Source organism: Myotis brandtii, unplaced genomic scaffold (genome assembly GCF_000412655.1).
Source record: "Myotis brandtii unplaced genomic scaffold, ASM41265v1 scaffold577, whole genome shotgun sequence".
NCBI lineage: Eukaryota > Metazoa > Chordata > Mammalia > Chiroptera > Vespertilionidae > Myotis > Myotis brandtii.
The window spans coordinates 47,507-61,932 of record NW_005370161.1 but is presented as its reverse complement, the minus strand read 5'-3'; the positions used below and the strand labels follow the sequence as shown (position 1 = coordinate 61,932).

The 14,426-nt window shown below is 36.5% G+C and overlaps 1 pseudogene; it reads right to left on the bottom strand.

Moving 5' to 3' along the window:
• Positions 1 to 3,749: 3,749 nt before the first annotated feature.
• LOC102250066 overlaps positions 3,750 to 14,426 on the bottom strand; it is a 23,273-nt pseudogene continuing 12,596 nt past the window's right edge.

Genomic DNA, 14,426 nt, shown 5'->3' with positions numbered 1-14,426 from the left:
CTCAAAAGTATGCAAAGGAACTGCCAAGCTTCTACATCTTGACTTGATTTTGTGGTACTCTATTTTGTCTAGTCCTTATTTTATGGAGAAAATTATACGCTCTGTGAATTTTGGATTATATTAAGTTTTCTGAATCTTTTCAGAATGTCCAAAACCTACATTATTATAGGTTTTGATAGTCTGGGTAATTTTATAAATTGTGATATATTTAATCTTTAATAGAAATTGAAATTATAGGAAAATTGTGGCGGTGAGGTATACATTACTAAAAGTTTTTAAAGGGGATAGCCAGTACAGAAAGGTACAACTAAAAAACAATGTACATGGGAGTATGTTTATGATGTATATGTTATATAGCATCCATGGTGTCAAATTATGCTATCATTAAGTAGGTTTAGATATGGGAGATATGTAAGTTCCTTTATAGGTATAATATTTTCTATCTTAGAAATGAGGAAGTACTCACTGTTTTGCGATTTTCCACAGAATATATTGCACTAATCAGAATACTCCTGTCCAGGGTAACAAAAATCCTTTGAAGGGTTGTAACTTAAAAGAATAAAAAAAAATAAAAGGCAAATATGTCTGCAGATGACAAACAATATCTACCTCTATAAATTAAGATATTGTTATTTTATAGTTAAAAACAATATATTTTAAACAGCATATTGAAGTCAAAGTACAATCACTGACTGATTTGACTGAACCTTGGCTATTCCAGACCTAACTCAAGTCCTAGGTCCTCATTTCCTGCCACCTTGCTTCATGTCTCCCATTTCCTGAGTTTTTTTTATTCAGATGTTCAGGCTTAGCTACCATCTTTAGGGATGTATCTTTTTTTCAGAAGATATAATGATTAATGAAATCAATTCTGCTAATAGTAAATATTTGACCTTAATCTTCCATTTTAGTGATTTAGCTTCTGCCCTGTCTAAGACCAGTTTAACTCCTATGGCTTATTTTCAAGAAAAGTCCCCACTGGTTCCTCGGTGCCTGAATTCTTGACTTGGTGTTGTGACTCTGCATCCTTTAGGCAATTGCCCTACTTCACTGAATTGTTTCATGGCTCAACTGTATATGTACACAACCTATTGGTTCTTTTCCTTTGGAGAACCCCAGGTAACAAGTTTAGCTGTTTTATAAATATAAATTGTTCTAAATAACTGTTCTAGCCAAAGTTATCACCACCCAGTAGGTATAATTTCTTCCATTCTTCCATGCACTCAATTTTTATATTTTACTGGAGAGTGATGCTTTAATTCCTTAGTACTCATTATCATCTTAGTGTAAGTCACATTGATTCAAGATATAGGGCAACAGGATAGATTTAATTATCATTAAGTAGCTAGAAAATGTTAGATATATATGAAGCAGGAAGAAGAGGGCCTCTTGTGATTGTACTACCCAGGTAATAGACTGAGGATGAGAAAGGAAAAAACGCATAGATTTTCTATTTTACTCAAGTGAGCCTTCTTGGGGAATTAATAAACAGACAAACAAACAAAACCCAAAACAAAACACCAAAAAACAAGCAAATAAAGCCAATTATCAAAAGTCATAGTCATTTTTTAGTGTTTTTTTTAAGTCAGTTATTTTAAACCTTAGTAGGTAAATTGAATACCTAAACATTATATGTAATGATACTCTGAATCAAGAAAGAATTCAGAGATGAGATTACAAGCAGGACCATATTGCTTGATATAAAACTTTTCAGAGCATAAATGGAAGAATAAGACATATTGAATTTTGTCATATATAACCAGTTTTATTTTATATATTATTCCATATAAAATCCAGTTTAATATATAAGACTACTTTATTATTTGGCTCTCCAGAGAAGAATATTTCATGTGAAAAGTCATACATTAAAAAAGGGCCAAGGGAGATATTTTATATATATATAACGTATTTCCAAAAATAGGATGGAGTTACATGACAGAATGGATCTACAGAATGAAGATCCATTATCTTGTTTTATTAAATATAGTTATATTTCATAACAGGAGAAAATGCTACTGTTCAATAAAAATACCTTAATGAGCTTGGCAGTGATCACCTTCTTGCTAATATCAAGCTATTCACATTTTTTAAATTACTCTTTCAGTCTGGCTTCTTTCTAATTGATCACTCACTTCTTCTGAAAACATGTCCCTTCCTCAGTTTTCCTTAAACAGCAATTTAACTCCTCTGCCAGCTTCCCTCCTGGGTCTTTTGCTTCTCCTCATATGCCTTTCCACTTTGTCTCCTTTCAGTCCACACTCTATCCTTCACTGAACCCAGTTATTGCAATGGTATATGGTTTACCTGCCCCAAAATTGATTTACCCATGTGGTACTGCTTAACCAGTTTCCAGGATGGATAAGTTAAAAAAAAACCATCTTAGATATTTTACTTTCCTTCATTCTGCAGATCTATTGTCATGTAATTCCACCCTATTTTTGGAAATATAGTATATTCACATCTTTTCAATTTACACATCTCCATTATTCAGCCAACTCTATAGCAAGGTGTTCCTGGATTGTTATCAGAGATCTTTGGTGATTTTGCTTGAATCTAGGTTGCCCAGCAACACAGTCTAACTTGTAATCTGCCCCCCCACCCCAATTAATTTTCGCACATCAATTATATTGTCCAGTCAACATGTATTAAATTCCCGTTATTTACAGAAGTCTGTGTTTGACATTATATGATGTACAAAGCCAAAGAATATAGCAAGAGACCTAACCTTCAAGAAGGGCAAGAAGGGTTCCATTTATTAATAGAATAATACAAATAGCTAAAAAATGGAATGCATACAATTGTATAATATATATGCAAAGATTTCTAAATAAGTTACAATATCAAGCAAGGAGAGCAAATGTCAATTTCAATGGGTTTTTAGAATATGTGTTGCATTTAAACTGGCAGAATTTTTAGAATTAATATTCGGGGTATAAGAGTTCAAGAATAGGAAATGTAGGAATTGAATGCAGTATTTTAAAAGCCTTTGAATAAGTTTACTCAAGGATAAAAGTAAAATAGAAATATAAAATTAAAGATTGAAAGTGATGGTTGATATTAGACCATTGAATATAGATTGATTAATACGTAAAGTGATAACTATGATAAATGCATAAATACATAGATGAAAGCAAAATCAGATGTATAAATATTAAAATAGATGAAAAATGGGTAGATAAATGGATAGGCAGAATGCTAGATATAGATAGAACATTATGTATAAAGATACAAAAATTTAAATGGCTCAAGGAGAGATTACAAGGAAATTACTTTGAATAACTTCTGTTATTCTAATTATATTAGGTTGCAATGTCACCTGTTGATTTTTCAATAACAGGGTAGGGATTGAGGCTTTGCCCAGAAATTAAATTCAAAGGAATATTTCCAGAGACTATCTTCTGCTTTAGGTAATAGGAGCAAGGTAAATATGCACCTAGAAATATATACATTATACACACACACACGCACACACACACACACACACACACACACTAGACGCCTGGTGCATGAAATTCATGGATGGGTGGGGTCCCTAGGCCTGACCAGTGATCAGGGCCAATCAGGGCCTTCCTTCCCTGGCTGCCAGGCAGGTCCTTTCTTTGTTTCGCGCTGTCCCCCTGCACATCATAGCGAGCAATCAAACTCCTGTGTCCTGGTTGAACTCCCAAGGGGATACTTTGCATATTAGCCTTTTATATATATAGATATAGTATTATTTTTCAAAATGTGTGGCATGTGAGACCTGTTCTTCATGTGTCTTCTCCAGCAGCTGGGGCATCCCCACCTTTGGTGTTTCTGGTGTAAATTACTTGAGCTCTGTGCCTCGAAACTAGTTTAATAAGTCCTTTACTAAGGAGCTCATGAAGGGCTGCCCTGGCCAAGGAGCCACACATCTTCAATCTCTATGAGACAACAGCTGGCGTTATAAGCTTATAGTTGGGAACTTCCTTACAGAGTTTGTCATATGTTGCTTTGTCCGGAACTTCGCCTTTGGACCACTTCTTTTTGGCCTTGTCACTGGACTTTGTTCACAGGGTCTTCATCTGTCTTGCCTGACTTTCCAGCATCTTTCTTCTTGTTGTTGGTCCTTGGGCAGCATTGGGAGACTCAGAGGAGGGCTTAGCCACTGCCTCGCAGATATCAGACCAAGAGGAAGCACAAGTCTCCACCCTAGAAATATTTTTGTTTGTAAGTGAACTCTTGAGAAGTTGAGCAAGTTCTCCTTAGGGGACCTGCAGTTTATAGACTGAAGGAGAAGGCATTTCACCGAGGACACTATAACAGAATTAATTTATTTTCTGCACTTTAGTTTTATTTTCTTAAATAAACTATAATATGGTATATCTCATACTTTAAAAGTCTCTCACAATACACAGAGTGCAAAATTTTTATTTTTTTCTTGGTAAATATTCAAGTGATTGAGTGCAGTTATTGTATAGATTCTTAAGAGTCTATTTAACAGAGGACTCATTCTTGGCTTAGTAATAATTTTTAGATAAGAAGTAAACACTTTTCATTTGTTTTATCCATTCAAACCCTGAAAAAAAGTTTATATGGAGAGATTTAAATACCAACTTTCAAATTTAGATAAGACATTTTGCATTTTCTATGTCCTGTGTAGACAGTAAAGAAGACAACTTTTTTTGAATCAACCTTTTTGTTCATTATTTGATAAAAAAAAAATCTGTTCTCATTTGGGTATTTTTATCTAGGATTTATAACCAAGATAATTTTCTAATGAAAAAAATTGTAAATTCAGTGATACTGAATTCCATCAAGCTGAAAGTTAGACTTAAAATTTCTAAGGGATATAAATGTTGAATATTTACTGTGATAGATATCCAACTATCTACATTTTACTCAGTATGATCATATATTAGCCTTAAAATAAATAATGCATTTTTCCAGTCTCTTAACAGTAATCAAAATGCAGGGAAAGGAAAGATTGTAGTACAAATAGTTCCAGTAAAATTGTTCATTAGGAAATACGTATCAAACCTCTATAATGTCTTTCCAATAGTATAGAGCAACGCTTAGGGCAAGGTGGTATAGTGTGAGCTTTTAGCCTTCATATAACTTTTATCCTTCCATTTCACTGGTTTTGCTAGAAGATACTTTTATTATCTTTGGCTAATTCATAGTCCCCAAAATATAATTATGGATTCCATTAGACCTTACTAATAATTTTCTACTTCAAGTCTCCAGCAATAAAATCAGCAGTGCAAGTCCTCTCAAATATCAAATTAATATTGCTTATATAGAAAAATTCCTTGAAATGATTTATTCTTAGCATTAATTTTAAAAATTGAATAGACCTAGTAAATGATTAACGTGCTATCCTTCTGACCATTTTAGGGCAGTGTTTGCACATGGCTAAACAAATAGATCTTTGCAGAGCGTAAGATACACGTCTGCTCTTTGCTTTCTTGATTGATTTGGATAACTGTACAATCATTAAGCTGAAGTCTCTCTTAAAGGGTAGAAAGGGCTGCTGGCAGGGATCCAGTTTGGCAGGCTCTTCTATGTTGTGGTCTGTTTGGTTCATCCGTAGAGACATGGATTAAGATAGAATTATAGGAAATCCTATTGAGGTAAAGACCTACTGGATAAGAACGGGGAAAATTAATTTAAGCCTCTCTCCTCCTTCAACATAACCTTTTAAAATACTAGGTTACAGTGTGTTCATTTCACTTGTAATTCTGATATAAGATACTAATGGAAATGACATTTAAAAAGGAACTGACTTTTGTATATAAACTGTAACTGGTATGTCTTAAAAGTACTTTTCCATGTGGGCCTTAAATATGATAACATTCTCCAGGTTGTGAGCATAGATTAGAAGCCATTAAATTTTAAGTTTGCAAAGAATAAATATGTACAATGGCTATCTCTTACAGAGCGAAGGGTTCTGAAATGTTGATTTATAGATTAAAATATTAGCTGAGCACTGTTACGGATTTCATAATTTTGTTGTTGCTGTTTTAATGGATCTGGAGCCTTCACAAGGCATCATTGTTTTTATTTGGCCTTTAAGAATCCCATTGTGAAAACACCAAATTTAAGAAGAGAAGGGAACAATTTAGGTAAAAGGTAGCCTTTCAGCTCAACCCCCTGCATTTTGGTCAGTCATGGATAGGGGCCCTCTGACCTAAGAGGAAGACTAATACCAGTTATTTGCTCCTCACACAGTCCTATAATAAACCTCATTTTGCAGATAAATTTATAAGGAACTGAAAGAATTTAAATGACTTCTCCAAAATAAAAAAGTCAGCCAGTTGAGGTAGCGAGGAGATGAATTAAAACCCTCCAAATCACTCTTGTATTTTCTAGTGGTGTCAGCTGTGTCAGCTATGTGAGTAGCACAGACTGCTCTCAGGAATTGAAAAAAGAAAAAAAGGAAAAAAAAAAACCCAAGGAGGAATTAAAGAACAAAAAGGAAAGAAACAGCTCAGAGTTTGGCAGAAATATCCCTGATGCCCTGAAATGAAGGCAAGGATTCAGATTCCAAGGGCACAGATGTGTGGCTTGCAAGGAAATGGCCCCTGGCCAGCCAGCAGAACACCCATCCAGGGAAGGCTCTGTCCTGGTGCGAGGAGAATAGAATGGGGGAGGGGCAGCAATTGACTGGTGTGCCCAATAAAAGGAAAAGGCCACAATGTTGCTTGCTCAGCTAACTTACTATTTTAACCAAACTTTTGGAAGCCATAGCTGATGAAAGTATCCAAAAAACATTTGAATAGTTGCTGTATGAAACAGCCTGGAAAAGGAGAATGGAAAGACAAACAGAAGGAATGATAGCGTGGGTCTGGGTGCCCCCCGCTGCTGCAGGAGAGTTATCTCAGCTCACTGGAAGATTCCAGAGAAGGCGACAGCTTCTTTGGAGCCATTGTCCTGCGATTCTTTTTCCAAGGGTCTCTGTATTTTGATAGGCCTAACTATTTTAGCCACTGATGAAGAAACAAGTAACTGTAGTATAGTGCTGAAAAAAAAATCAGAATTAATATTTTTAAGGACTAAATATGCCTTCTTTGCTTTAGGAATAGCTCACGTTTAGTTAACTAAAAATGACTTCAGTCTTTTCCAGGAAGAACCTGTCTCTTTTCCACATAACTCCTCTTTTCTAAGTCATTTATCTTTCTCTTTTTTTTATTTACTAGAGGCCTGGTGCATGAATTCGTGCACCAGTGGGGTCCTTTGGACTGGCCTGTGGGATTGGGCTGAAACCAGCTCTCTGATATCCCCTGAGGGGTTCTGGATTGTGAGGGACTCAGGTCAGGCCAAAGGACCCCACTGGTGCACGATTGGGGCCAGGGAGGGACGCAGGAGGTTGGCCAGCTGAGGAGGGACTGCTGGAGGGCTCCAGGGCATGTCCAGCCTGTCTCGCTCAGTCTCAATCAACCGGATCCCAGCAGCAAGCTAACCTATGGGTCAGAGCATCTGCCCCCTAGTGGTCAGTACACATCATACAACTGGTCGAGTGGTCGACTGTCTGCCCGCTGGTGATCAGTGCACGTCATAGCGAGTGGTTGAGTGGTCTTAGCATATCATCAGCATATTACGCTTTGATTGGTTGAACGGCCGACCAGACGACCAGACACTTTGCATATTAGGCTTTTAGGACTGCTGGAGGGCTCCAGGGCATGTCCAGCCTGTCTCACTCAGTCTCAATCAACGGGACCCCAGCAGCAAGCTAACCTATGGGTCAGAGCATCTGCCCCCTAGTGGTCAGTGCACATCATACAACTGGTCGAGTGGTCAACTGTCTGCCCTCTGGTGATCAGTGCACGTCATAGCGAGTGGCTGAGTGGTCTTAGCATATCATCAGCATATTACGCTTTGATTGGTTGAACGGCCAACCAGACGACCAGACACTTTGCATATTAGGCTTTTATTATATAGGATATGTATGGCGAAAGGGAAAAATGAGGCTGTAATTTTAAAGTTTTAGCCTATTTTCTGTGTTTTTTAAAAATGAATAAAGAATGTAAAATGTTAAGAAATCTACCCAGTTTTTGAAATAAGTATTTATTGTGTGACATAATATGTAATGTTCATTATTAGTAGAAAAATGTCTTTAGTTAACATAGTGTTTAAACTTAGTATGTGCATGTGTGTGTGTGTGTGTGTGTGTGTGTGCACTCTGTCATCTATCTATCATCTATCTATCTATCTATCTATCTATCTATCTATCATATATCATCTTTTTCTATCTAATGGGTTATTAAAGTGGACTTTACCCATTATCTCCACTATCAGGCAAACTGAAACATAGCTGATGTTGCTGATAGGTATGCATATGCTCTATACACACATACTTGAATAATCTATGCTGGATTTGCCAAGAGTGTTTAAGTACTGCTTTCTTTGAGGATAATTGTCTGCCTAACAGAAAGTGGTGGGGAGGAGGGAAAGGTGTGGATACTTCTTACTCTTTAATTCAAGTTTGGTAAGAAAACTCTGTGAGAGAATGCTTTGGAGAATTGACTGTGGGTCTCTGTGGTCCAGGAAATAGAGATTAGTGCCTGCTTGTTCAGGTACCCACTGGACTTTTACTTTGGGCCCGGCATAGACTGGGGAATGTGTGGAAGTAGTCCGGGGAGAGCTTTCTTTGTGAACCCAACTCAAAAAGGCTGCTGGGTAGGACCAAGCAACTCTAGGGGTGTCAATGCATGTGACAGGCTCTTTGAAGTGGATGAGATTACAGTTCAGATTTGAAGTTTGACCTTGGCTAACTGCAATTTGAGAAAACATTACCAGCCTTATAATTTACTAGAGGCCTGGTGCATGAATTCATGCACCAGTGGGGTCCCTCGGCCTGGCCTGCAGGATTTGGCTGAAACCAGCTCTTGGACATCCCCCAAGGGGTCCCGGATTGTGAGGGCACAGGCCAGGCAAAAGGATCCCACCGGTGCATGATCAGGGTCAGGGAGGGACGTAGGAGGTTGGCCAACCAAGAGGGACCACAGGAGGGCTCCAGGGCGTGTCTGGCCTGTCTCGCTCAGTCCCCAGATCAGCCAGACCCCAGCAGCAAGCTAACCTACTGGTCGGAGCATCTGCCTCCGGTGGTCAGTGAACGTCATAGCAACTGGTTGATCGGTTGACTGTCTGTCAGCTGCCTGGCTGCCGGCCGCCATCTTGGTTGGCAGTTAATTTGCATATCTCACTGATTAGCCAATGGGAAGGGTAGCGGCTGTATGGCTAATTACCATGTTTCTCTTTTATTAGATAGGATGATATTATGACACATACATATTATTTGCTTATACATAAGCCAGCCATGTCTACATTTGTTTGTGCTCTAAATACATATACTTCAGAGGGAATAGGTTTGTGCTATAACATGTATACAACAAATTTTCATACAATAAAAATATCCTATTTTTATGGTCATTTATTGCTATTTATAGTTAATATTTACCTATAAATAACTAAATTCAAAATTTAATGAGAATTTTCAAATTGTCTCACTTTTAAAAAAAATCGGAACAAATACTTTGGCTGTGTAATCATCAAAGGTTTTTTCCAAATATAATGAGAAAGTTGACTTGTAATTAGCTTTTGCTGCTTGGCATTTGTACTTTCATGATAATTATTAGATTTACACAAGCCCCTCATTTATGCTATATGTAATTTATTTGAAATATTTCTTACTATAAGAAACATAATGTTTATAGTATTCAAATATAATTTTAGTGGATCTATTCTCTCATAAAGGTTATTAGATTTTTAAAAAAAAAAGGGTATGAGGATACTTCTTCAATTATCTTTCACTAAACTGAATGAACAATTGAGATGTGAATTTTAGAGCCAGTTGGATAATGGACATGAGTACTTGGGGAAGTTCAAAGAAAGTGAAGGGCTTCAAAATATATACAGGCAATATCCTCCCCATTATGAAACTATTCATTCAGAGGTGGCCTATACATGAATCATAAGTAGAAATAATTCCAAGAATGAGGTGGGGGAAAATGTATGTCAAGACCTAAAGTCAAGACATGTTTTCCTCATTAACCAATGTGTGATGGTATTCAAAACTCATTTATTTATTGATCTTTCCTTTCTAGGGGTAAAACATTGTTGAGAAGTTTGATTTTCACTTGCTATTCCTTAGTAATAAAATACACTTAGCTAAGTTCAAAATGCATCATTTGAAACTTCTCTGTTTTCTTTGCTGTTCTTTATCTAACCCAACAATGCCATTAATATTCTGTACAAGCTAAATGTTTTCTTTTCATATAAAGGAGCATATGTCAATGGAGCATATACATAATTCTGGAGTAAAGATGATCCTTATTATGCCCATTGTCCCCTTTTATTTTCAGTCTGTGTAGTTTGGGTTTTTATCTCTGTTGACAGTGTGTAAACAGTACCTCTAGAATTTTATTTCAGTCAACATATTTCCTATCTAAGCAACAGGACAGCTTGAGGTGTTGCACTCCCAACAGGCAGAAGTGATATCACAGAGGCACTGGCTGTTGACGGCCAGACTCACCAGTGACAGGTGACGAGACGCTGTGGAACTGACGGGTGGTGAGAGATTATTGCCGCCCTGCAAAACTAGATGTCAAGAAGCATTCTCAGCTATTTGCCAGATGACAGACTGGTTGGAAATATTTGGTGTGAAATGGTCATTCTCATTCATACTCAAACATGTAAGCAATGACTTCAGCATTACCCAAAGAAGCATTCTCAGCTATTTGCCAGATGACAGACTGGTTGGAAATAATTTGGTGTGAAATGGTCATTCTCATTCACACTCAAACATGTAAGCAATGACTTCAGCATTACCCGAGAGATAAAAAAGAAAGAGGCATGCAGAAGCAGACATCTGGTCTATCTTGCAGAGAGCCATTACATTTTTCTTATTTTTTAGCTACATGCATTTCCTTATAATGGTTGTTTCACATGATTTGGGGAATTTCATTCCATCATAAGTAATGTTTAGACTGAAGACCCTTTGTTGGACTGCTGTGAGATGGATTTACGAGTTCCATTTTGTTGGCTTCTCCAAACAAAACTGTCCTATTTTAAGAATGTCTAAATATCTCATGGAATTTAACCCTACCTGGGTTTTCCATATGCCCTTTACTTCTTTTAAATCTCTGGGGTAATGCTGACATCATTGCTTAAAAGTCTGAGTGTGAATGCACAAAAAGGGACTCTCAAACTGAATCACGCTAACAGCTCACCCTGGGAATGACCTGTATACTGACAGTGGCCCTTTCTTACCTGGCCACCTCAAGATAATCAACTGTGAAAGCAATGAGGAATATATTTCGAGTCTGTAGAAGGGTTCCTGGTGTGTCTGGAAGGTAACCAATCGTGTCGTAGTAACTGTGAAAGCAATGAGGAATATATTTCGAGTCTGTAGAGGGTTCCTGGTGTGTCTGGAAGGCAACCAATCGTGTCGTAGTAAATAGATAGAAATGAAAGACTAACATGACCCAAGATAGAGTATTGAAAGACCAGAGAATTGTACAGAAAGTTGAGAAGAGATTAGTAGTATATTTGAGTGTAAGCCTACTATGAAAGTAAAATCATATCTTTGATGAAAGAATTTATAACTAAAACATAAGAAGCTCCATTAAATATTTTTCACGATTGAGTTGCTGTCTATATATAATAGCACTCAATGTTCTGAATGGAAAGCATTCTCAGACCTTGGTTTACTTAGCATATACATGCTCAGATATTTACCTTCACTCTTATTTATAGATATCTGTATCAGAAGATCCCTCATAGTAACAATTCTGTCCTCCACGATTACTACAGGTAAATGTTACTTATTTTATTAACTTAAATACATAGTAAAATTTAAGTTTTTGGTAGCATTAGATCTATACAATGCTCTCATCAACAAACCTATAATACAAATAATTTATGTAAATATTATAGGATTATTTCTCTCCAAGTCTAAATTGGGGATTTGTGTCTCATTTGTTGATACAAAAGCTATATCTGGCTTGAAAAATGGCAAAATCTCTTTACATAAAGCCCACGTACGTCAGTACTTACACACTGCCTCTTTCTCACATTCAGGGGAAGCCAAAACACAATGTTTTCATAATCCTTCAAAACGCCCACAAAAAGAAATGTGGCAAAATTTAAACAGCAATACTACTATTTAGATATTTTTTCCATAAAAATAAAACTAAGTTATTTTTCCCAAAAATATTCCCCAAAGAAAACAGAGCATTACCTTATCGTGGTAACTTGGGAATTTTCCATGAAAAATTTTAAAGTCGATGTAGAGTTTAAAAGGTGTATTACTGTACATTACTATTCAAAGTGCCTTTAAAGTGTTTTAAAATTCCAGTGCTGCACCTGAATGCTCCACACAACACTCTTAATTGCCTTGCAACTCCTCTATAATTCTGGATTGAAAAAAAGACAAAAGTGTAACAGGAAGACTAAAAATTTATTCCTTCATGTTATAATTCATAAATATAAAATCAAAATTATGTCAGCACAAATCTTTGTGTGTTTTCATTAGGAAAAGTGTACTTAAAGTGCTTTTATTATAGGTTGTATCTTCAAATTAGCAGTTCATTACTAAAGAGAATATAAGAAAGTTTCCCTTTTGAGAAAATTACTTTTGTGCTCAAAAATCCCACTTGTGAGGTAATTTCTACAGTAAAGGGGGTCCCAAGACTTGCATACAAACACTAATAGCTAGTATGCAGGGCAAAATAGCTCACCTGTAGGTTAATAGAAAATAATTAGGTCCACAACATACCCAGTGATTAAATTTAGCCTAATTTAATCATTCCAAAATATTTATAAATGCTAACACACATTTTTTTTCAAAAACATTTATTGGATTGTAATCAAATATGGTTACAATATAAGTTCACAAATTATTTAAGGTCATGAGAAAAATGGTAAATGATTGAACTGCAATAGATCGTATTTTTCTTTTCACTAAGTTTAAGTAAGTGTGTGTGTATATGTGTGCGTTTTGATTTGGTGACAATAAAGGAAATTGGAACATGGCTATATGTAAAGGGTTGAATTACTATCATGGTCTTAATTTAAACAGCATTTTCCAGTGCAAGTGATAAATAAAATTAGCAATATAATATGTCTGGCATTTCAAGAAAAAGAATAAAAAACAAGGTGAGAATTTTTATTATTATTTTATTTTTAAATTTCTTGTATTTGCTGGGGAAAGTCTTTAGGCCTAGGAAAACTTTGTCTTTTTTTCCTTTTGTTCCCTTAAAGTTAGGATTATTACCCACTTTTTCTCTTCTTTTATACTCTTCTCAGCTGGAAGATCTCTCACCTGTGACCTCTCTCTACAATTAGACTGTGGAGTGGAAGCAGTTAGCCCTAATCCCCACTCCCTGGTTGCCCCTTAGAAAAACGACCTCGTCTCTGTGCATTGTAAAGTTTTACAGCTCAGCACCATGGGGGAAACACATAAAAACCAGAAATATTTCAAATAAAAAGGCTAAAAACACTCACATTGTGTATTTTAAGAGTTAAGAACAGAATTTGGAGTTATAGTGCCAAGTTCCACTGCTTATTAATTAGCTTTGTTGCCATGGTCAAGACATTTAACTGCTCCCTTTCCTATTTAGTACCAAGAGGATAATCATAAGCCTCCCTCACATGACATTGTATAGATTAAATGAAATCATGCCTGCAAAGTGCTTAATACAGAGCCTGATTGTTCAATGTGTTTGTTCCTTCTTTCGTTAGAACAAAACAAACCAAAGCCAAAGTCTCTAGTCTAGAGGTTAGCTATTCATATGGTTTTTCAAAGAAGAAAATACCAAAGATGACTTTTTGGATATTCTGGTTAATATTTCATTAAAATGTAGCGTGGAAGGAATCTACTATAGCACAAGTGAAGTTCCAGAATAGTAGAAGACGCTGGGGACCAGAAACACTTTGTTTGACTTATTTTTGTGGATCTTGTATTCAGAGTTTAAACAAGTCATTTCATTAGGAGGAAAGATAGGGAGAAGGAGGGTACAGGAGAAAGAGTGATGAGGTGAGGCTGGAGGAGATGCTAAGAAAAGGGTGTTGTTAGTCAGTCTGAAGTCTTTGAGTGCTTCTCTGGCAAGAGGTATCAGCCTTGCTAAAGCTTCTTGGGTGAACCAAAGAATTGCTATTGCCTTAAGTGCAGCAATAGAATGAGCAATAACAATTTTAGACGTTCCTGATGTTCATTTACTCATCCAACAAACATTCACTGAGTATTTCTCATGTGTCAGGCATTGTTTTAGGTTCTGGTGATATAGTTTTTTTTTAACAAAACATCCCAGTCGGTATGTAGTTTATATTCTGTGGGGTTGAGACATATTAATATATATATATATACTAGAGGCCCGGTGCACAAAAATTTGTGCACTCGGGGGGGAAGGGGGGGTCCCTCAGCCCGGCCTGTGCCCTCTCGCAGTCTGGGACCCCTCGGGAGATAA